The sequence below is a fragment of the Channa argus genome, unplaced genomic scaffold (genome assembly GCF_033026475.1).
Source record: "Channa argus isolate prfri unplaced genomic scaffold, Channa argus male v1.0 Contig035, whole genome shotgun sequence".
Classification (NCBI taxonomy): Eukaryota; Metazoa; Chordata; class Actinopteri; order Anabantiformes; family Channidae; genus Channa; species Channa argus.
This window is the reverse complement of record NW_027125254.1, coordinates 107,041-127,839: the sequence shown is the minus strand read 5'-3', so window position 1 is coordinate 127,839 and position 20,799 is coordinate 107,041. Positions and strand designations below refer to the sequence as shown.

General features: G+C 42.7%; 11 non-coding genes across 11 annotated transcripts; all 11 read right to left on the bottom strand.

Annotated features, from left to right (window-relative positions):
* Positions 1 to 177: 177 nt before the first annotated feature.
* On the bottom strand, positions 178 to 250 carry trnar-ucg (transfer RNA arginine (anticodon UCG)). The gene has a single exon. It is a non-coding gene; the product is annotated as a tRNA-Arg (tRNA).
* A 383-nt stretch (positions 251 to 633) lies between these two features.
* Positions 634 to 707, bottom strand: trnai-aau (transfer RNA isoleucine (anticodon AAU)). Its single transcript has one exon. It is a non-coding gene; the product is annotated as a tRNA-Ile (tRNA).
* Positions 708 to 1,651: 944 nt separating this feature from the next.
* On the bottom strand, positions 1,652 to 1,724 carry trnar-ucg (transfer RNA arginine (anticodon UCG)). Its single transcript has one exon. It is a non-coding gene; the product is annotated as a tRNA-Arg (tRNA).
* A 1,861-nt stretch (positions 1,725 to 3,585) lies between these two features.
* trnai-aau (transfer RNA isoleucine (anticodon AAU)) lies at positions 3,586 to 3,659 on the bottom strand. Its single transcript has one exon. It is a non-coding gene; the product is annotated as a tRNA-Ile (tRNA).
* A 3,901-nt stretch (positions 3,660 to 7,560) lies between these two features.
* On the bottom strand, positions 7,561 to 7,633 carry trnar-ucg (transfer RNA arginine (anticodon UCG)). Its single transcript has one exon. It is a non-coding gene; the product is annotated as a tRNA-Arg (tRNA).
* A 383-nt stretch (positions 7,634 to 8,016) lies between these two features.
* trnai-aau (transfer RNA isoleucine (anticodon AAU)) lies at positions 8,017 to 8,090 on the bottom strand. Its single transcript has one exon. It is a non-coding gene; the product is annotated as a tRNA-Ile (tRNA).
* Positions 8,091 to 9,494: 1,404 nt separating this feature from the next.
* trnai-aau (transfer RNA isoleucine (anticodon AAU)) lies at positions 9,495 to 9,568 on the bottom strand. The gene has a single exon. It is a non-coding gene; the product is annotated as a tRNA-Ile (tRNA).
* Positions 9,569 to 13,470: 3,902 nt separating this feature from the next.
* Positions 13,471 to 13,543, bottom strand: trnar-ucg (transfer RNA arginine (anticodon UCG)). The gene has a single exon. It is a non-coding gene; the product is annotated as a tRNA-Arg (tRNA).
* A 1,860-nt stretch (positions 13,544 to 15,403) lies between these two features.
* trnai-aau (transfer RNA isoleucine (anticodon AAU)) lies at positions 15,404 to 15,477 on the bottom strand. Its single transcript has one exon. It is a non-coding gene; the product is annotated as a tRNA-Ile (tRNA).
* Positions 15,478 to 16,880: 1,403 nt separating this feature from the next.
* trnai-aau (transfer RNA isoleucine (anticodon AAU)) lies at positions 16,881 to 16,954 on the bottom strand. Its single transcript has one exon. It is a non-coding gene; the product is annotated as a tRNA-Ile (tRNA).
* Positions 16,955 to 19,378: 2,424 nt separating this feature from the next.
* trnar-ucg (transfer RNA arginine (anticodon UCG)) lies at positions 19,379 to 19,451 on the bottom strand. Its single transcript has one exon. It is a non-coding gene; the product is annotated as a tRNA-Arg (tRNA).
* Positions 19,452 to 20,799: the final 1,348 nt, after the last annotated feature.

Genomic DNA, 20,799 nt, shown 5'->3' with positions numbered 1-20,799 from the left:
CTTCGATATCATTGTGTGCATATGTACATGCAGGAAAATGTTTCTTGTGCAAAACAGCTCAGTGAGGGTGATTGATAATAGCTTCCTTTGCTTAAGTGTCACTCTGTTCCTACGACCATGAAAAACCCATGGAAGTTTGTACTTTCCAGGCACATCAAACAGAAAGGACTGGAAGCTCAACCACAAAGGGACTCGAACCCTCAATCTTCTGATCCGAAGTCAGACGCCTTGTCCATTAGGCCACGTGGTCGGAACCAAGTCTTTCAAAGGACTGAAGCCGTGCTCATTAGACTGTGTGGTCTGAACAGAGGTTTGTTTCAGGAGGCTAGAGGAGCTGGGTGAGTGAGGAAGGGAGACTTGATTGTAAAAACGTACATGTGAATAATTTTTTGAATTGCAAAACCTGTAGACAGCGTTGAACTATCTGGGAATGTGAAATTATGTGAGTATTCTTTGATATCATTAACTAAAAAGGAAATGCGGGAAAGGTTTCTTATGCAAGACAGTTTAGTCAGCAATGTTACCTGGTTGATAACTCAAAAGGCCAGGTTTATGTAGCATGTGAAAAGCAAGCAACCGTGCAGTCAGGATTAATCTTGCCTTGGAAAGAGTTGCTTGCATCGTGCTTTTCAATGGCCAGTATGGGGATTGAACCCATGACCTTGGCGTTATTAGCACCACGCTCTACCCATCTGAGCTAACCGGCCCAGCATGCTGCAAAAGAGTCATTTTCCCAGGTGCACAGCTGCGTCAATGTCTCAGTGATTTTGTCTGAGATACGATGGCCCTTTCATAATGGGTGACGTCATAATCCTGTCTTTTGGACATCAGAGATGATGCAGTTCCATGGCCAAACAGTTGTAGATGAAATCATTTTAATTGAAGGAAGTGGGTCTTTGCTGATCTCATGTACTGACTTGTAATAGGGCCTCTTGTAGATTTGTTTCTTTTTTCAAATGAGCACTGCAGACAGATGGGAATTCAGATTTTTTGTAAGTAGAGATTAGGGGCAAGAAAGAAGATCAGCCACTGGCACCATCGCCTCTACGCTCTAACCTTCTCAATTGAACATCCTGGTCTTAAGAGCAGCACATTGAGTTCCGGAAGATAATTGCTATTTGTGCATACCTCTTTAGCAGTGAAGTGTGATTGATAAAACCTTTTCGTTTGAATGTTACCCTGTTTTTGCAACCTTGAAACACACGGAAAAAAAGATTTTCCAGGCACATCCAGTGAGTAAGTACAAGAAGAGCAACCACAAAGGGACTCGACCCTTCAATCTTCCTATTTGAAGTCAGATGCTTTGTCCATTAGGTCACTTGGTCTGAACTAGGGTGGGTTTTGAAAGGTTAGGGGAGCTAGGACAGTGAGGAAGGGTGACTTGATTGTAAAACAGGACATGTGAAAACTTCACAATTGTAAAGCCGATAGACAGCGTTGAAGCATTTGTGAATGTGATGTTGTGTCAGATACTCTTCGATATCATTGTGTGCATATGTACATGCAGGAAAATGTTTCTTGTGCAAAACAGCTCAGTGAGGGTGATTGATAATAGCTTCCTTTGCTTAAGTGTCACTCTGTTCCTACGACCATGAAAAACCCATGGAAGTTTGTACTTTCCAGGCACATCAAACAGAAAGGACTGGAAGCTCAACCACAAAGGGACTCGAACCCTCAATCTTCTGATCCGAAGTCAGACGCCTTGTCCATTAGGCCACGTGGTCGGAACCAAGTCTTTCAAAGGACTGAAGCCGTGCTCATTAGACTGTGTGGTCTGAACAGAGGTTTGTTTCAGGAGGCTAGAGGAGCTGGGTGAGTGAGGAAGGGAGACTTGATTGTAAAAACGTACATGTGAATAATTTTTTGAATTGCAAAACCTGTAGACAGCGTTGAACTATCTGGGAATGTGAAATTATGTGAGTATTCTTTGATATCATTAACTAAAAAGGAAATGCGGGAAAGGTTTCTTATGCAAGACAGTTCAGTCAGCAATGTTACCTGGTTGATAACTCAAAAGGCCAGGTTTATGTAGCATGTGAAAAGCAAGCAACCGTGCAGTCAGGATTAATCTTGCCTTGGAAAGAGTTGCTTGCATCGTGCTTTTCAATGGCCAGTATGGGGATGGAACCCATGACCTTGGCGTTATTAGCACCACTCTCTAACCATCTGAGCTAACCGGCCCAACATGCTGCAAAAGAGTCATTTTCCCAGCTGCACAGCTGCGTCAATGTCTCAGTGATTTTGTCTGACATACGATGGCCCTTTCATAATGGGTGACGTCATAATCCTGTCTTTTGGACATCAGAGATGATGTAGTTCCATGGCCAAACAGTTGGAAATGAAATCATTTTAATTCAAGGAAGTGGGTCTTTGCTGATCTCATGTACTGACTTGTAATAGGGCCTCTTGTAGATTTGTTTCTTTTTTCAAATGAGCACTGCAGACAGATGGGAATTCAAATTTTTTGTAAGTAGAGATTAGGGGCAAGAAAGAAGATCAGCCACTGGCACCATCGCCTCTACACTCTAACCTTCTCAATTGAACATCCTGGTCTTAAGAGCAGCAAATTTGACTTCCGCAAGATAATTGCTATTTGTGCATACCTCTTTAGCAGTGAAGAAGTGTGATTGATAAAACCTTTTCGCTTGAATGTTACCCTGTTTCTGCAACCTTGAAACACACCGAAAAAAAGATTTTCCAGGCACATCCATTGAGTAAGTACAAGAAGAGCAACCACAAAGGGACTCGACCCTTCAATCTTCCTATTTGAAGTCAGATGCTTTGTCCATTAGGTCACTTGGTCTGAACTAGGGTGGGTTTCGAAAGGTTAGGGGAGCTAGGACAGTGAGGAAGGGAGACTTGATTGTAAAACAGGACATGTGAAAACTTCACAATTGTAAAGCCCATAGACAGCGTTGAAGCATTTGTGAATGTGATGTTGTGTCAGATACTCTTCGATATCATTGTGTGCATAAGTACATGCAGGAAAATGTTTCCTGTGCAAAACAGCTCAGTGAGGGTGATTGATAATAGCTTCCTTTGCTTAAGTGTCACTCTGTTCCTACAACCATGAAAAACCCATGGAAGTTTGTACTTTCCAGGCACATCAAAGAGCAAGGACTGGAAGCTCAACCACGAAGCGACTCGAACCCTCAATCTTCTGATACGAAGTCAGAGGCCTTGTCCATTAGGCCACGTGGTCGGAACCGAGTCTTTCAAAGGACTGAAGCCGTGCTCATTAGACTGTGTGGTCTGAACAGAGGTTTGTTTCAGGAGGCTAGAGGAGCTGGGTGAGTGGGGAAGGGAGACTTGATTGTAAAAACGTACATGTGAATAATTTTTTGAATTGCAAAACCTGTAGACAGCGTTGAACTATCTGGGAATGTGAAATTATGTGAGTATTCTTTGATATCATTAACTAAAAAGGAAATGCGGGAAAGGTTTCTTATGCAAGACAGTTCAGTCAGCAATGTTACCTGGTTGATAACTCAAAAGGCCAGGTTTATGTAGCATGTGAAAAGCAAGCAACCGTGCAGTCAGGATTAATCTTGCCTTGGAAAGAGTTGCTTGCATCGTGCTTTTCAATGGCCAGTATGGGGATTGAACCCATGACCTTGGCGTTATTAGCACCACACTCTAACCATCTGAGCTAACCGGCCCAGCATGCTGCAAAAGAGTCATTTTCCCAGCTGCACAGCTGCGTCAATGTCTCAGTGATTTTGTCTGAGATACGATGGCCCTTTCATAATGGGTGACGTCATAATCCTGTCTTTTGGACATCAGAGATGATGCAGTTCCATGGCCAAACAGTTGGAGATGAAATCATTTTAATTCAAGGAAGTGGGTCTTTGCTGATCTCATGTACTGACTTGTAATAGGGCCTCTTGTAGATTTGTTTCTTTTTTCAAATGAGCACTGCAGACAGATGGGAATTCAGATTTTTTGTAAGTAGAGATTAGGGGCAAGAAAGAAGATCAGCCACTGGCACCATCGCCTCTTCGCTCTAACCTTCTCAATTGAACATCCTGGTCTTAAGAGCAGCACATTGACTTCCGGAAGATAATTGCTATTTGTGCATACCTCTTTAGCAGTGAAGAAGTGTGATTGATAAAACCTTTTCGCTTGAATGTTACCCTGTTTCTGCAACCTTGAAACACACGGAAAAAAAGATTTTCCAGGCACATCCATTGAGTAAGTACAAGAAGAGCAACCACAAAGGGACTCGACCCTTCAATCTTCCTATTTGAAGTCAGATGCTTTGTCCATTAGGTCACTTGGTCTGAACTAGGGTGGGTTTCGAAAGGTTAGGGGAGCTAGGACAGTGAGGAAGGGAGACTTGATTGTAAAACAGGACATGTGAAAACTTCACAATTGTAAAGCCGATAGACAGCGTTGAAGCATTTGTGAATGTGATGTTGTGTCAGATACTCTTCGATATCATTGTGTGCATAAGTACATGCAGGAAAATGTTTCTTGTGCAAAAAAGCTCAGTGAGGGTGATTGATAATAGCTTCCTTTGCTTAAGTGTCACTCTGTTCCTACGACCATGAAAAACCCATGGAAGTTTGTACTTTCCAGGCACATCAAACAGAAAGGACTGGAAGCTCAACCACAAACGGACTCGAACCCTCAATCTTCTGATACGAAGTCAGACGCCTTGTCCATTAGGCCACGTGGTCGGAACCGAGTCTTTCAAAGGACTGGAGCCGTGCTCATTAGACTGTGTGGTCTGAACAGAGGTTTGTTTCAGGAGGCTAGAGGAGCTGGGTGAGTGAGGAAGGGAGACTTGATTGTAAAAACGTACATGTGAATAATTTTTTGAATTGCAAAACCTGTAGACAGCGTTGAACTATCTGGGAATGTGAAATTATGTGAGTATTCTTTGATATCATTAATTAAAAAGGAAATGCGGGAAAGGTTTCTTATGCAAGACAGTTCAGTCAGCAATGTTACCTGGTTGATAACTCAAAAGGCCAGGTTTATGTAGCATGTGAAAAGCAAGCAACCGTGCAATCAGGATTAATCTTGCCTTGGAAAGAGTTGCTTGCATCGTGCTTTTCAATGGCCAGTATGGGGATGGAACCCATGACCTTGGCGTTATTAGCACCACTCTCTAACCATCTGAGCTAACCGGCCCAGCATGATGCAAAAGAGTCATTTTCCCAGCTGCACAGCTGCGTCAATGTCTCAGTGATTTTGTCTGACATACGATGGCCCTTTCATAATGGGTGACGTCATAATCCTGTCTTTTGGACATCAGAGATGATGTAGTTCCATGGCCAAACAGTTGGAGATGAAATCATTTTAATTCAAGGAAGTGGGTCTTTGCTGATCTCATGTACTGACTTGTAATAGGGCCTCTTGTAGATTTGTTTCTTTTTTCAAATGAGCACTGCAGACAGATGGGAATTCAGATTTTTTGTAAGTAGAGATTAGGGGCAAGAAAGAAGATCAGCCACTGGCACCATCGCCTCTACGCTCTAACCTTCTCAATTGAACATCCTGGTCTTAAGAGCAGCACATTGAGTTCCGGAAGATAATTGCTATTTGTGCATACCTCTTTAGCAGTGAAGAAGTGTGATTGATAAAACCTTTTCGCTTGAATGTTACCCTGTTTTTGCAACCTTGAAACACACGGAAAAAAAGATTTTCCAGGCACATCCAGTGAGTAAGTACAAGAAGAGCAACCACAAAGGGACTCGACCCTTCAATCTTCCTATTTGAAGTCAGATGCTTTGTCCATTAGGTCACTTGGTCTGAACTAGGGTGGGTTTCGAAAGGTTAGGGGAGCTAGGACAGTGAGGAAGGGAGACTTGATTGTAAATCAGGACATGTGAAAACTTCACAATTATAAAGCCCATAGACAGCGTTGAAGCATTTGTGAATGTGATGTTGTGTCAGATACTCTTCGATATCATTGTGTGCATATGTACATGCAGGAAAATGTTTCTTGTGCAAAACAGCTCAGTAAGGGTGATTGATAATAGCTTCCTTTGCTTAAGTGTCACTCTGTTCCTACGACCATGAAAAACCCATTGAAGTTTGTACTTTCCAGGCACATCAAACAGAAAGGACTGGAAGCTCAACCACAAAGGGACTCGAACCCTCAATTTTCTAATCCGAAGTCAGACGCCTTGTCCATTAGGCCACGTGGTCGGAACCGAGTCTTTCAAAGGACTGAAGCCGTGCTCATTAGACTGTGTGGTCTGAACAGAGGTTTGTTTCAGGAGGCTAGAGGAGCTGGGTGAGTGAGGAAGGGAGACTTGATTGTAAAAACGTACATGTGAATAATTTTTTGAATTGCAAAACCTGTAGACAGCGTTGAACTATCTGGGAATGTGAAATTATGTGAGTATTCTTTGATATCATTAACTAAAAAGGAAATGCGGGAAAGGTTTCTTATGCAAGACAGTTCAGTCAGCAATGTTACCTGGTTGATAACTCAAAAGGCCAGGTTTATGTAGCATGTGAAAAGTAAGCAACCGTGCAGTCAGGATTAATCTTGCCTTGGAAAGAGTTGCTTGCATCGTGCTTTTCAATGGCCAGTATGGGGATGGAACCCATGACCTTGGCGTTATTAGCACCACTCTCTAACCATCTGAGCTAACCGGCCCAGCATGCTGCAAAAGAGTCATTTTCCCAGCTGCACAGCTGCGTCAATGTCTCAGTGATTTTGTCTGACATACGATGGCCCTTTCATAATGGGTGACGTCATAATCCTGTCTTTTGGACATCAGAGATGATGTAGTTCCATGGCCAAACAGTTGGAGATGAAATCATTTTAATTGAAGGAAGTGGGTCTTTGCTGATCTCATGTACTGACTTGTAATAGGGCCTCTTGTAGATTTGTTTCTTTTTTCAAATGAGCACTGCAGACAGATGGGAATTCAGATTTTTTGTAAGTAGAGATTAGGGGCAAGAAAGAAGATCAGCCACTGGCACCATCGCTTCTACGCTCTAACCTTCTCAATTGAACATCCTGGTCTTAAGAGCAGCACATTGACTTCCGGAAGATAATTGCTATTTGTGCATACCTCTTTAGCAGTGAAGAAGTGTGATTGATAAAACCTTTTCGCTTGAATGTTACCCTGTTTCTGCAACCTTGAAACACACGGAAAAAAAGATTTTCCAGGCACATCCATTGAGTAAGTACAAGAAGAGCAACCACAAAGGGACTCGACCCTTCAATCTTCCTATTTGAAGTCAGATGCTTTGTCCATTAGGTCACTTGCTCTGAACTAGGGTGGGTTTCGAAAGGTTAGGGGAGCTAGGACAGTGAGGAAGGGAGACTTGATTGTAAAACAGGACATGTGAAAACTTCACAATTGTAAAGCCCATAGACAGCGTTGAAGCATTTGTGAATGTGATGTTGTGTCAGATACTCTTCGATATCATTGTGTGCATATGTACATGCAGGAAAATGTTTCTTGTGCAAAACAGCTCAGTGAGGGTGATTGATAATAGCTTCCTTTGCTTAAGTGTCACTCTGTTCCTACGACCATGAAAAACCCATGGAAGTTTGTACTTTCCAGGCACATCAAACAGAAAGGACTGGAAGCTCAACCACAAAGGGACTCGAACCCTCAATCTTCTGATCCGAAGTCAGACGCCTTGTCCATTAGGCCACGTGGTCGGAACCAAGTCTTTCAAAGGACTGAAGCCGTGCTCATTAGACTGTGTGGTCTGAACAGAGGTTTGTTTCAGGAGGCTAGAGGAGCTGGGTGAGTGAGGAAGGGAGACTTGATTGTAAAAACGTACATGTGAATAATTTTTTGAATTGCAAAACCTGTAGACAGCGTTGAACTATCTGGGAATGTGAAATTATGTGAGTATTCTTTGATATCATTAACTAAAAAGGAAATGCGGGAAAGGTTTCTTATGCAAGACAGTTTAGTCAGCAATGTTACCTGGTTGATAACTCAAAAGGCCAGGTTTATGTAGCATGTGAAAAGCAAGCAACCGTGCAGTCAGGATTAATCTTGCCTTGGAAAGAGTTGCTTGCATCGTGCTTTTCAATGGCCAGTATGGGGATTGAACCCATGACCTTGGCGTTATTAGCACCACTCTCTAACCATCTGAGCTAACCGGCCCAGCATGCTGCAAAAGAGTCATTTTCCCAGCTGCACAGCTGCGTCAATGTCTCAGTGATTTTGTCTGACATACGATGGCCCTTTCATAATGGGTGACGTCATAATCCTGTCTTTTGGACATCAGAGATGATGTAGTTCCATGGCCAAACAGTTGGAAATGAAATCATTTTAATTCAAGGAAGTGGGTCTTTGCTGATCTCATGTACTGACTTGTAATAGGGCCTCTTGTAGATTTGTTTCTTTTTTCAAATGAGCACTGCAGACAGATGGGAATTCAAATTTTTTGTAAGTAGAGATTAGGGGCAAGAAAGAAGATCAGCCACTGGCACCATCGCCTCTACACTCTAACCTTCTCAATTGAACATCCTGGTCTTAAGAGCAGCAAATTTGACTTCCGCAAGATAATTGCTATTTGTGCATACCTCTTTAGCAGTGAAGAAGTGTGATTGATAAAACCTTTTCGCTTGAATGTTACCCTGTTTCTGCAACCTTGAAACACACCGAAAAAAAGATTTTCCAGGCACATCCATTGAGTAAGTACAAGAAGAGCAACCACAAAGGGACTCGACCCTTCAATCTTCCTATTTGAAGTCAGATGCTTTGTCCATTAGGTCACTTGGTCTGAACTAGGGTGGGTTTCGAAAGGTTAGGGGAGCTAGGACAGTGAGGAAGGGAGACTTGATTGTAAAACAGGACATGTGAAAACTTCACAATTGTAAAGCCCATAGACAGCGTTGAAGCATTTGTGAATGTGATGTTGTGTCAGATACTCTTCGATATCATTGTGTGCATAAGTACATGCAGGAAAATGTTTCCTGTGCAAAACAGCTCAGTGAGGGTGATTGATAATAGCTTCCTTTGCTTAAGTGTCACTCTGTTCCTACAACCATGAAAAACCCATGGAAGTTTGTACTTTCCAGGCACATCAAAGAGCAAGGACTGGAAGCTCAACCACGAAGCGACTCGAACCCTCAATCTTCTGATACGAAGTCAGAGGCCTTGTCCATTAGGCCACGTGGTCGGAACCGAGTCTTTCAAAGGACTGAAGCCGTGCTCATTAGACTGTGTGGTCTGAACAGAGGTTTGTTTCAGGAGGCTAGAGGAGCTGGGTGAGTGGGGAAGGGAGACTTGATTGTAAAAACGTACATGTGAATAATTTTTTGAATTGCAAAACCTGTAGACAGCGTTGAACTATCTGGGAATGTGAAATTATGTGAGTATTCTTTGATATCATTAACTAAAAAGGAAATGCGGGAAAGGTTTCTTATGCAAGACAGTTCAGTCAGCAATGTTACCTGGTTGATAACTCAAAAGGCCAGGTTTATGTAGCATGTGAAAAGCAAGCAACCGTGCAGTCAGGATTAATCTTGCCTTGGAAAGAGTTGCTTGCATCGTGCTTTTCAATGGCCAGTATGGGGATTGAACCCATGACCTTGGCGTTATTAGCACCACACTCTAACCATCTGAGCTAACCGGCCCAGCATGCTGCAAAAGAGTCATTTTCCCAGCTGCACAGCTGCGTCAATGTCTCAGTGATTTTGTCTGAGATACGATGGCCCTTTCATAATGGGTGACGTCATAATCCTGTCTTTTGGACATCAGAGATGATGCAGTTCCATGGCCAAACAGTTGGAGATGAAATCATTTTAATTCAAGGAAGTGGGTCTTTGCTGATCTCATGTACTGACTTGTAATAGGGCCTCTTGTAGATTTGTTTCTTTTTTCAAATGAGCACTGCAGACAGATGGGAATTCAGATTTTTTGTAAGTAGAGATTAGGGGCAAGAAAGAAGATCAGCCACTGGCACCATCGCCTCTACGCTCTAACCTTCTCAATTGAACATCCTGGTCTTAAGAGCAGCACATTGACTTCCGGAAGATAATTGCTATTTGTGCATACCTCTTTAGCAGTGAAGAAGTGTGATTGATAAAACCTTTTCGCTTGAATGTTACCCTGTTTCTGCAACCTTGAAACACACGGAAAAAAAGATTTTCCAGGCACATCCATTGAGTAAGTACAAGAAGAGCAACCACAAAGGGACTCGACCCTTCAATCTTCCTATTTGAAGTCAGATGCTTTGTCCATTAGGTCACTTGGTCTGAACTAGGGTGGGTTTCGAAAGGTTAGGGGAGCTAGGACAGTGAGGAAGGGAGACTTGATTGTAAAACAGGACATGTGAAAACTTCACAATTGTAAAGCCGATAGACAGCGTTGAAGCATTTGTGAATGTGATGTTGTGTCAGATACTCTTCGATATCATTGTGTGCATAAGTACATGCAGGAAAATGTTTCTTGTGCAAAAAAGCTCAGTGAGGGTGATTGATAATAGCTTCCTTTGCTTAAGTGTCACTCTGTTCCTACGACCATGAAAAACCCATGGAAGTTTGTACTTTCCAGGCACATCAAACAGAAAGGACTGGAAGCTCAACCACAAACGGACTCGAACCCTCAATCTTCTGATACGAAGTCAGACGCCTTGTCCATTAGGCCACGTGGTCGGAACCGAGTCTTTCAAAGGACTGGAGCCGTGCTCATTAGACTGTGTGGTCTGAACAGAGGTTTGTTTCAGGAGGCTAGAGGAGCTGGGTGAGTGAGGAAGGGAGACTTGATTGTAAAAACGTACATGTGAATAATTTTTTGAATTGCAAAACCTGTAGACAGCGTTGAACTATCTGGGAATGTGAAATTATGTGAGTATTCTTTGATATCATTAATTAAAAAGGAAATGCGGGAAAGGTTTCTTATGCAAGACAGTTCAGTCAGCAATGTTACCTGGTTGATAACTCAAAAGGCCAGGTTTATGTAGCATGTGAAAAGCAAGCAACCGTGCAATCAGGATTAATCTTGCCTTGGAAAGAGTTGCTTGCATCGTGCTTTTCAATGGCCAGTATGGGGATGGAACCCATGACCTTGGCGTTATTAGCACCACTCTCTAACCATCTGAGCTAACCGGCCCAGCATGATGCAAAAGAGTCATTTTCCCAGCTGCACAGCTGCGTCAATGTCTCAGTGATTTTGTCTGACATACGATGGCCCTTTCATAATGGGTGACGTCATAATCCTGTCTTTTGGACATCAGAGATGATGTAGTTCCATGGCCAAACAGTTGGAGATGAAATCATTTTAATTCAAGGAAGTGGGTCTTTGCTGATCTCATGTACTGACTTGTAATAGGGCCTCTTGTAGATTTGTTTCTTTTTTCAAATGAGCACTGCAGACAGATGGGAATTCAGATTTTTTGTAAGTAGAGATTAGGGGCAAGAAAGAAGATCAGCCACTGGCACCATCGCCTCTACGCTCTAACCTTCTCAATTGAACATCCTGGTCTTAAGAGCAGCAAATTTGACTTCCGCAAGATAATTGCTATTTGTGCATACCTCTTTAGCAGTGAAGAAGTGTGATTGATAAAACCTTTTCGCTTGAATGTTACCCTGTTTTTGCAACCTTGAAACACACGGAAAAAAAGATTTTCCAGGCACATCCAGTGAGTAAGTACAAGAAGAGCAACCACAAAGGGACTCGACCCTTCAATCTTCCTATTTGAAGTCAGATGCTTTGTCCATTAGGTCACTTGGTCTGAACTAGGGTGGGTTTCGAAAGGTTAGGGGAGCTAGGACAGTGAGGAAGGGAGACTTGATTGTAAATCAGGACATGTGAAAACTTCACAATTATAAAGCCCATAGACAGCGTTGAAGCATTTGTGAATGTGATGTTGTGTCAGATACTCTTCGATATCATTGTGTGCATATGTACATGCAGGAAAATGTTTCTTGTGCAAAACAGCTCAGTAAGGGTGATTGATAATAGCTTCCTTTGCTTAAGTGTCACTCTGTTCCTACGACCATGAAAAACCCATTGAAGTTTGTACTTTCCAGGCACATCAAACAGAAAGGACTGGAAGCTCAACCACAAAGGGACTCGAACCCTCAATTTTCTAATCCGAAGTCAGACGCCTTGTCCATTAGGCCACGTGGTCGGAACCGAGTCTTTCAAAGGACTGAAGCCGTGCTCATTAGACTGTGTGGTCTGAACAGAGGTTTGTTTCAGGAGGCTAGAGGAGCTGGGTGAGTGAGGAAGGGAGACTTGATTGTAAAAACGTACATGTGAATAATTTTTTGAATTGCAAAACCTGTAGACAGCGTTGAACTATCTGGGAATGTGAAATTATGTGAGTATTCTTTGATATCATTAACTAAAAAGGAAATGCGGGAAAGGTTTCTTATGCAAGACAGTTCAGTCAGCAATGTTACCTGGTTGATAACTCAAAAGGCCAGGTTTATGTAGCATGTGAAAAGTAAGCAACCGTGCAGTCAGGATTAATCTTGCCTTGGAAAGAGTTGCTTGCATCGTGCTTTTCAATGGCCAGTATGGGGATGGAACCCATGACCTTGGCGTTATTAGCACCACTCTCTAACCATCTGAGCTAACCGGCCCAGCATGCTGCAAAAGAGTCATTTTCCCAGCTGCACAGCTGCGTCAATGTCTCAGTGATTTTGTCTGACATACGATGGCCCTTTCATAATGGGTGACGTCATAATCCTGTCTTTTGGACATCAGAGATGATGTAGTTCCATGGCCAAACAGTTGGAGATGAAATCATTTTAATTGAAGGAAGTGGGTCTTTGCTGATCTCATGTACTGACTTGTAATAGGGCCTCTTGTAGATTTGTTTCTTTTTTCAAATGAGCACTGCAGACAGATGGGAATTCAGATTTTTTGTAAGTAGAGATTAGGGGCAAGAAAGAAGATCAGCCACTGGCACCATCGCTTCTACGCTCTAACCTTCTCAATTGAACATCCTGGTCTTAAGAGCAGCACATTGACTTCCGGAAGATAATTGCTATTTGTGCATACCTCTTTAGCAGTGAAGAAGTGTGATTGATAAAACCTTTTCGCTTGAATGTTACCCTGTTTCTGCAACCTTGAAACACACGGAAAAAAAGATTTTCCAGGCACATCCATTGAGTAAGTACAAGAAGAGCAACCACAAAGGGACTCGACCCTTCAATCTTCCTATTTGAAGTCAGATGCTTTGTCCATTAGGTCACTTGCTCTGAACTAGGGTGGGTTTCGAAAGGTTAGGGGAGCTAGGACAGTGAGGAAGGGAGACTTGATTGTAAAACAGGACATGTGAAAACTTCACAATTGTAAAGCCCATAGACAGCGTTGAAGCATTTGTGAATGTGATGTTGTGTCAGATACTCTTCGATATCATTGTGTGCATATGTACATGCAGGAAAATGTTTCTTGTGCAAAACAGCTCAGTGAGGGTGATTGATAATAGCTTCCTTTGCTTAAGTGTCACTCTGTTCCTACGACCATGAAAAACCCATGGAAGTTTGTACTTTCCAGGCACATCAAACAGCAAGGACTGGAAGCTCAACCACGAAGGGACTCGAACCCTCAATCTTCTGATCCGAAGTCAGACGCCTTGTCCATTAGGCCACGTGGTCGGAACCGAGTCTTTCAAAGGACTGAAGCCGTGCTCATTAGACTGTGTGGTCTGAACAGAGGTTTGTTTCAGGAGGCTAGAGGAGCTGGGTGAGTGAGGAAGGGAGACTTGATTGTAAAAACGTACATGTGAATAATTTTTTGAATTGCAAAACCTGTAGACAGCGTTGAACTATCTGGGAATGTGAAATTATGTGAGTATTTTTTGATATCATTAACTGAAAAGGAAATGCGGGAAAGGTTTCTTATGCAAGACAGTTCAGTCAGCAATGTTACCTGGTTGATAACTCAAAAGGCCAGGTTTATGTAGCATGTGAAAAGCAAGCAACCGTGCAGTCAGGATTAATCTTGCCTTGGAAAGAGTTGCTTGCATCGTGCTTTTCAATGGCCAGTATGGGGATGGAACCCATGACCTTGGCGTTATTAGCACCACTCTCTAACCATCTGAGCTAACCGGCCCAGCATGCTGCAAAAGAGTCATTTTCCCAGCTGCACAGCTGCGTCAATGTCTCAGTGATTTTGTCTGACATACGATGGCCCTTTCATAATGGGTGACGTCATAATCCTGTCTTTTGGACATCAGAGATGATGTAATTCCATGGCCAAACAGTTGGAGATGAAATCATTTTAATTCAAGGAAGTGGGTCTTTGCTGATCTCATGTACTGACTTGTAATAGGGCCTCTTGTAGATTTGTTTCTTTTTTCAAATGAGCACTGCAGACAGATGGGAATTCAAATTTTTTGTAAGTAGAGATTAGGCGCAAGAAAGAAGATCAGCCACTGGCACCATCGCCTCTACGCTCTAACCTTCTCAATTGAACATCCTGGTCTTAAGAGCAGCAAATTTGACTTCCGGAAGATAATTGCTATTTGTGCATACCTCTTTAGCAGTGAAGAAGTGTGATTGATAAAACCTTTTCGCTTGAATGTTACCCTGTTTCTGCAACCTTGAAACACACGGAAAAAAAGATTTTCCAGGCACATCCATTGAGTAAGTACAAGAAGAGCAACCACAAAGGGACTCGACCCTTCAATCTTCCTATTTGAAGTCAGATGCTTTGTCCATTAGGTCACTTGGTCTGAACTAGGGGGGTTTCGAAAGGTTAGGGGAGCTAGGACAGTGAGGAAGGGAGACTTGATTGTAAAACAGGACATGTGAAAACTTCACAATTGTAAAGCCCATAGACAGCGTTGAAGCATTTGTGAATGTGATGTTGTGTCAGATACTCTTCGATATCATTGTGTGCATAAGTACATGCAGGAAAATGTTTCCTGTGCAAAACAGCTCAGTGAGGGTGATTGATAATAGCTTCCTTTGCTTAAGTGTCACTCTGTTCCTACAACCATGAAAAACCCATGGAAGTTTGTACTTTCCAGGCACATCAAACAGCAAGGACTGGAAGCTCAACCACGAAGCGACTCGAACCCTCAATCTTCTGATACGAAGTCAGAGGCCTTGTCCATTAGGCCACGTGGTCGGAACCGAGTCTTTCAAAGGACTGAAGCCGTGCTCATTAGACTGTGTGGTCTGAACAGAGGTTTGTTTCAGGAGGCTAGAGGAGCTGGGTGAGTGGGGAAGGGAGACTTGATTGTAAAAACGTACATGTGAATAATTTTTTGAATTGCAAAACCTGTAGACAGCGTTGAACTATCTGGGAATGTGAAATTATGTGAGTATTCTTTGATATCATTAACTAAAAAGGAAATGCGGGAAAGGTTTCTTATGCAAGACAGTTCAGTCAGCAATGTTACCTGGTTGATAACTCAAAAGGCCAGGTTTATGTAGCATGTGAAAAGCAAGCAACCGTGCAGTCAGGATTAATCTTGCCTTGGAAAGAGTTGCTTGCATCGTGCTTTTCAATGGCCAGTATGGGGATTGAACCCATGACCTTGGCGTTATTAGCACCACGCTCTAGCCATCTGAGCTAACCGGCCCAGCATGCTGCAAAAGAGTCATTTTCCCAGCTGCACAGCTGCGTCAATGTCTCAGTGATTTTGTCTGAGATACGATGGCCCTTTCATAATGGGTGACGTCATAATCCTGTCTTTTGGACATCAGAGATGATGCAGTTCCATGGCCAAACAGTTGGAGATGAAATCATTTTAATTGAAGGAAGTGGGTCTTTGCTGATCTCATGTACTGACTTGTAATAGGGCCTCTTGTAGATTTGTTTCTTTTTTCAAATGAGCACTGCAGACAGATGGGAATTCAGATTTTTTGTAAGTAGAGATTAGGGGCAAGAAAGAAGATCAGCCACTGGCACCATCGCCTCTACGCTCTAACCTTCTCAATTGAACATCCTGGTCTTAAGAGCAGCACATTGACTTCCGGAAGATAATTGCTATTTGTGCATACCTCCTTAGCAGTGAAGAAGTGTGATTGATAAAACCTTTTCGCTTGAATGTTACCCTGTTTCTGCAACCTTGAAACACACGGAAAAAAAGATTTTCCAGGCACATCCATTGAGTAAGTACAAGAAGAGCAACCACAAAGGGACTCGACCCTTCAATCTTCCTATTTGAAGTCAGATGCTTTGTCCATTAGGTCACTTGGTCTGAACTAGGGTGGGTTTCGAAAGGTTAGGGGAGCTAGGACAGTGAGGAAGGGAGACTTGATTGTAAAACAGGACATGTGAAAACTTCACAATTGTAAAGCCCATAGATAGCGTTGAAGCATTTGTGAATGTGATGTTGTGTCAGATACTCTTCGATATCATTGTGTGCATAAGTACATGCAGGAAAATGTTTCTTGTGCAAAACAGCTCAGTGAGGGTGATTGATAATAGCTTCCTTTGCTTAAGTGTCACTCTGTTCCTACAACCATGAAAAACCCATGGAAGTTTGTACTTTCCAGGCACATCAAACAGCAAGGACTGGAAGCTCAACCACGAAGCGACTCGAACCCTCAATCTTCTGATCCGAAGTCAGACGCCTTGTCCATTAGGCCACGTGGTCGGAACCGAGTCTTTCAAAGGACTGGAGCCGTGCTCATTAGACTGTGTGGTCTGAACAGAGGTTTGTTTCAGGAGGCTAGAGGAGCTGGGTGAGTGAGGAAGGGAGACTTGATTGTAAAAACGTACATGTGAATAATTTTTTGAATTGCAAAACCTGTAGACAGCGTTGAACTATCTGGGAATGTGAAATTATGTGAGTATTCTTTGATATCATTAACTAAAAAGGAAATGCGGGAAAGGTTTCTTATGCAAGACAGTTTAGTCAGCAATGTTACCTGGTTGATAACTCAAAAGGCCAGGTTTATGTAGCATGTGAAAAGCAAGCAACCGTGCAGTCAGGATTAATCTTGCCTTGGAAAGAGTTGCTTGCATCGTGCTTTTCAATGGCCAGTATGGGGATTGAACCCATGACCTTGGCGTTATTAGCACCACGCTCTAACCATCTGAGCTAACCGGCCCAGCATGCTGCAAAAGAGTCATTTTCCCAGGTGCACAGCTGCGTTAATGTCTCAGTGATTTTGTCTGAGATACGATGGCCCTTTCATAATGGGTGACGTCATAATCCTGTCTTTTGGACATCAGAGATGATGCAGTTCCATGGCCAAACAGTTGGAGATGAAATCATTTTAATTCAAGGAAGTGGGTCTTTGCTGATCTCATGTATTGACTTGTAATAGGGCCTCTTGTAGATTTGTTTCTTTTTTCAAATGAGCACTGCAGACAGATGGGAATTCAGATTTTTTGTAAGTAGAGATTAGGGGCAAGAAAGAAGATCAGCCACTGGCACCATCGCCTCTACGCTCTAACCTTCTCAATTGAACATCCTGGTCTTGAGAGCAGCACATTGAGTTCCGGAAGATAATTGCTATTTGTGCATACCTCTTTAGCAGTGAAGAAGTGTGATTGATAAAACCTTTTCGCTTGAATGTTACCCTGTTTCTGCAACCTTGAAACACACGGAAAAAAAGATTTTCCAGGCACATCCATTGAGTAAGTACAAGAAGAGCAACCACAAAGGAACTCGACCCTTCAATCTTCCTATTTGAAGTCAGATGCTTTGTCCATTAGGTCACTTGGTCTGAACTAGGGTGGGTTTCGAAAGGTTAGGGGAGCTAGGACAGTGAGGAAGGGAGACTTGATTGTAAAACAGGACATGTGAAAACTTCACAATTGTAAAGCCCATAGACAGCGTTGAAGCATTTGTGAATGTGATGTTGTGTCAGATACTCTTCGATATCATTGTGTGCATAAGTACATGCAGGAAAATGTTTCTTGTGCAAAACAGCTCAGTGAGGGTGATTGATAATAGCTTCCTTTGCTTAAGTGTCACTCTGTTCCTACAACCATGAAAAACCCATGGAAGTTTGTACTTTCCAGGCACATCAAACAGCAAGGACTGGAAGCTCAACCACGAAGCGACTCGAACCCTCAATCTTCTGATCCGAAGTCAGACGCCTTGTCCATTAGGCCACGTGGTCGGAACCGAGTCTTTCAAAGGACTGGAGCCGTGCTCATTAGACTGTGTGGTCTGAACAGAGGTTTGTTTCAGGAGGCTAGAGGAGCTGGGTGAGTGAGGAAGGGAGACTTGATTGTAAAAACGTACATGTGAATAATTTTTTGAATTGCAAAACCTGTAGACAGCGTTGAACTATCTGGGAATGTGAAATTATGTGAGTATTCTTTGATATCATTAACTAAAAAGGAAATGCGGGAAAGGTTTCTTATGCAAGACAGTTTAGTCAGCAATGTTACCTGGTTGATAACTCAAAAGGCCAGGTTTATGTAGCATGTGAAAAGCAAGCAACCGTGCAGTCAGGATTAATCTTGCCTTGGAAAGAGTTGCTTGCATCGTGCTTTTCAATTTCCAGTATGGGGATTGAACCCATGACCTTGGCGTTATTAGCACCACGCTCTAACCATCTGAGCTAACCGGCCCAGCATGCTGCAAAAGAGTCATTTTCCCAGGTGCACAGCTGCGTCAATGTCTCAGTGATTTTGTCTGAGATACGATGGCCCTTTCATAATGGGTGACGTCATAATCCTGTCTTTTGGACATCAGAGATGATGCAGTTCCATGGCCAAACAGTTGGAGATGAAATCATTTTAATTGAAGGAAGTGGGTCTTTGCTGATCTCATGTACTGACTTGTAATAGGGCCTCTTGTAGATTTGTTTCTTTTTTCAAATGAGCACTGCAGACAGATGGGAATTCAGATTTTTTGTAAGTAGAGATTAGGGGCAAGAAAGAAGATCAGCCACTGGCACCATCGCCTCTACGCTCTAACCTTCTCAATTGAACATCCTGGTCTTAAGAGCAGCACATTGAGTTCTGGAAGATAATTGCTATTTGTGCATACCTCTTTAGCAGTGAAGAAGTGTGATTGATAAAACCTTTTCGCTTGAATGTTACCCTGTTTTTGCAACCTTGAAACACACGGAAAAAAAGATTTTCCAGGCACATCCAGTGAGTAAGTACAAGAAGAGCAACCACAAAGGGACTCGACCCTTCAATCTTCCTATTTGAAGTCAGATGCTTTGTCCATTAGGTCACTTGGTCTGAACTAGGGTGGGTTTCGAAAGGTTAGGGGAGCTATGACAGTGAGGAAGGGAGACTTGATTGTAAAACAGGACATGTGAAAACTTCACAATTGTAAAGCCCATAGACAGCGTTGAAGCATTTGTGAATGTGATGTTGTGTCAGATACTCTTCGATATCATTGTGTGCATATGTACATGCAGGAAAATGTTTCTTGTGCAAAACAGCTCAGTGAGGGTGATTGATAATAGCTTCCTTTGCTTAAGTGTCACTCTGTTCCTACGACCATGAAAAACCCATGGAAGTTTGTACTTTCCAGGCACATCAAACAGAAAGGACTGGAAGCTCAACCACGAAGGGACTCGAACCCTCAATCTTCTGATCCGAAGTCAGACGCCTTGTCCATTAGGCCACGTGGTCAGAACCGAGTCTTTCAAAGGACTGAAGCCGTGCTCATTAGACTGTGTGGTCTGAACAGAGGTTTGTTTCAGGAGGCTAGAGGAGCTGGGTGAGTGAGGAAGGGAGACTTGATTGTAAAAACGTACATGTGAATAATTTTTTGAATTGCAAAACCTGTAGACAGCGTTGAACTATCTGGGAATGTAAAATTATGTGAGTATTCTTTGATATCATTAACTAAAAAGGAAATGCGGGAAAGGTTTCTTATGCAAGACAGTTCAGTCAGCAATGTTACCTGGTTGATAACTCAAAAGGCCAGGTTTATGTAGCATGTGAAAAGCAAGCAACCGTGCAGTCAGGATTAATCTTGCCTTGGAAAGAGTTGCTTGCATCGTGCTTTTCAATGGCCAGTATGGGGATTGAACCCATGACCTTGGCGTTATTAGCATCACACTCTAACCATCTGAGCTAACCGGCCCAGGATGCTGCAAAGGAGTCATTTTCCCAGCTGCACAGCTGCGTCAATGTCTCAGTGATTTTTGTCTGACATAAGATGGCCCTTTCACAATGGGTGACGTCATAATCCTGTCTTTTGGACATCAGAGATGATGCAGTTCCATGGCCAAACAGTTGGAGATGAAATCATTTTAATTCAAGGAAGTGGGTCTTTGCTGATCTCATGTACTGACTTGTAATAGGGCCTCTTGTAGATTTGTTTCTTTTTTCAAATGAGCACTGCAGACAGATGGGAATTCAGATTTTTTGTAAGTAGAGATTAGGGGCAAGAAAGAAGATCAGCCACTGGCACCATCGCCTCTACGCTCTAACCTTCTCAATTGAACATCCTGGTCTTAAGAGCAGCACATTGAGTTCCGGAAGATAATTGCTATTTGTGCATACCTCTTTAGCAGTGAAGAAGTGTGATTGATAAAACCTTTTCGCTTGAATGTTACCCTGTTTTTGCAACCTTGAAACACACGGAAAAAAAGATTTTCCAGGCACATCCAGTGAGTAAGTACAAGAAGAGCAACCACAAAGGAACTCGACCCTTCAATCTTCCTATTTGAAGTCAGATGCTTTGTCCATTAGGTCACTTGGTCTGAACTAGGGTGGGTTTCGAAAGGTTAGGGGAGCTAGGACAGTGAGGAAGGGAGACTTGATTGTAAAACAGGACATGTGAAAACTTCACAATTGTAAAGCCCATAGACAGCGTTGAAGCATTTGTGAATGTGATGTTGTGTCAGATACTCTTCGATATCATTGTGTGCATAAGTACATGCAGGAAAATGTTTCTTGTGCAAAACAGCTCAGTGAGGGTGATTGATAATAGCTTCCTTTGCTTAAGTGTCACTCTGTTCCTACAACCATG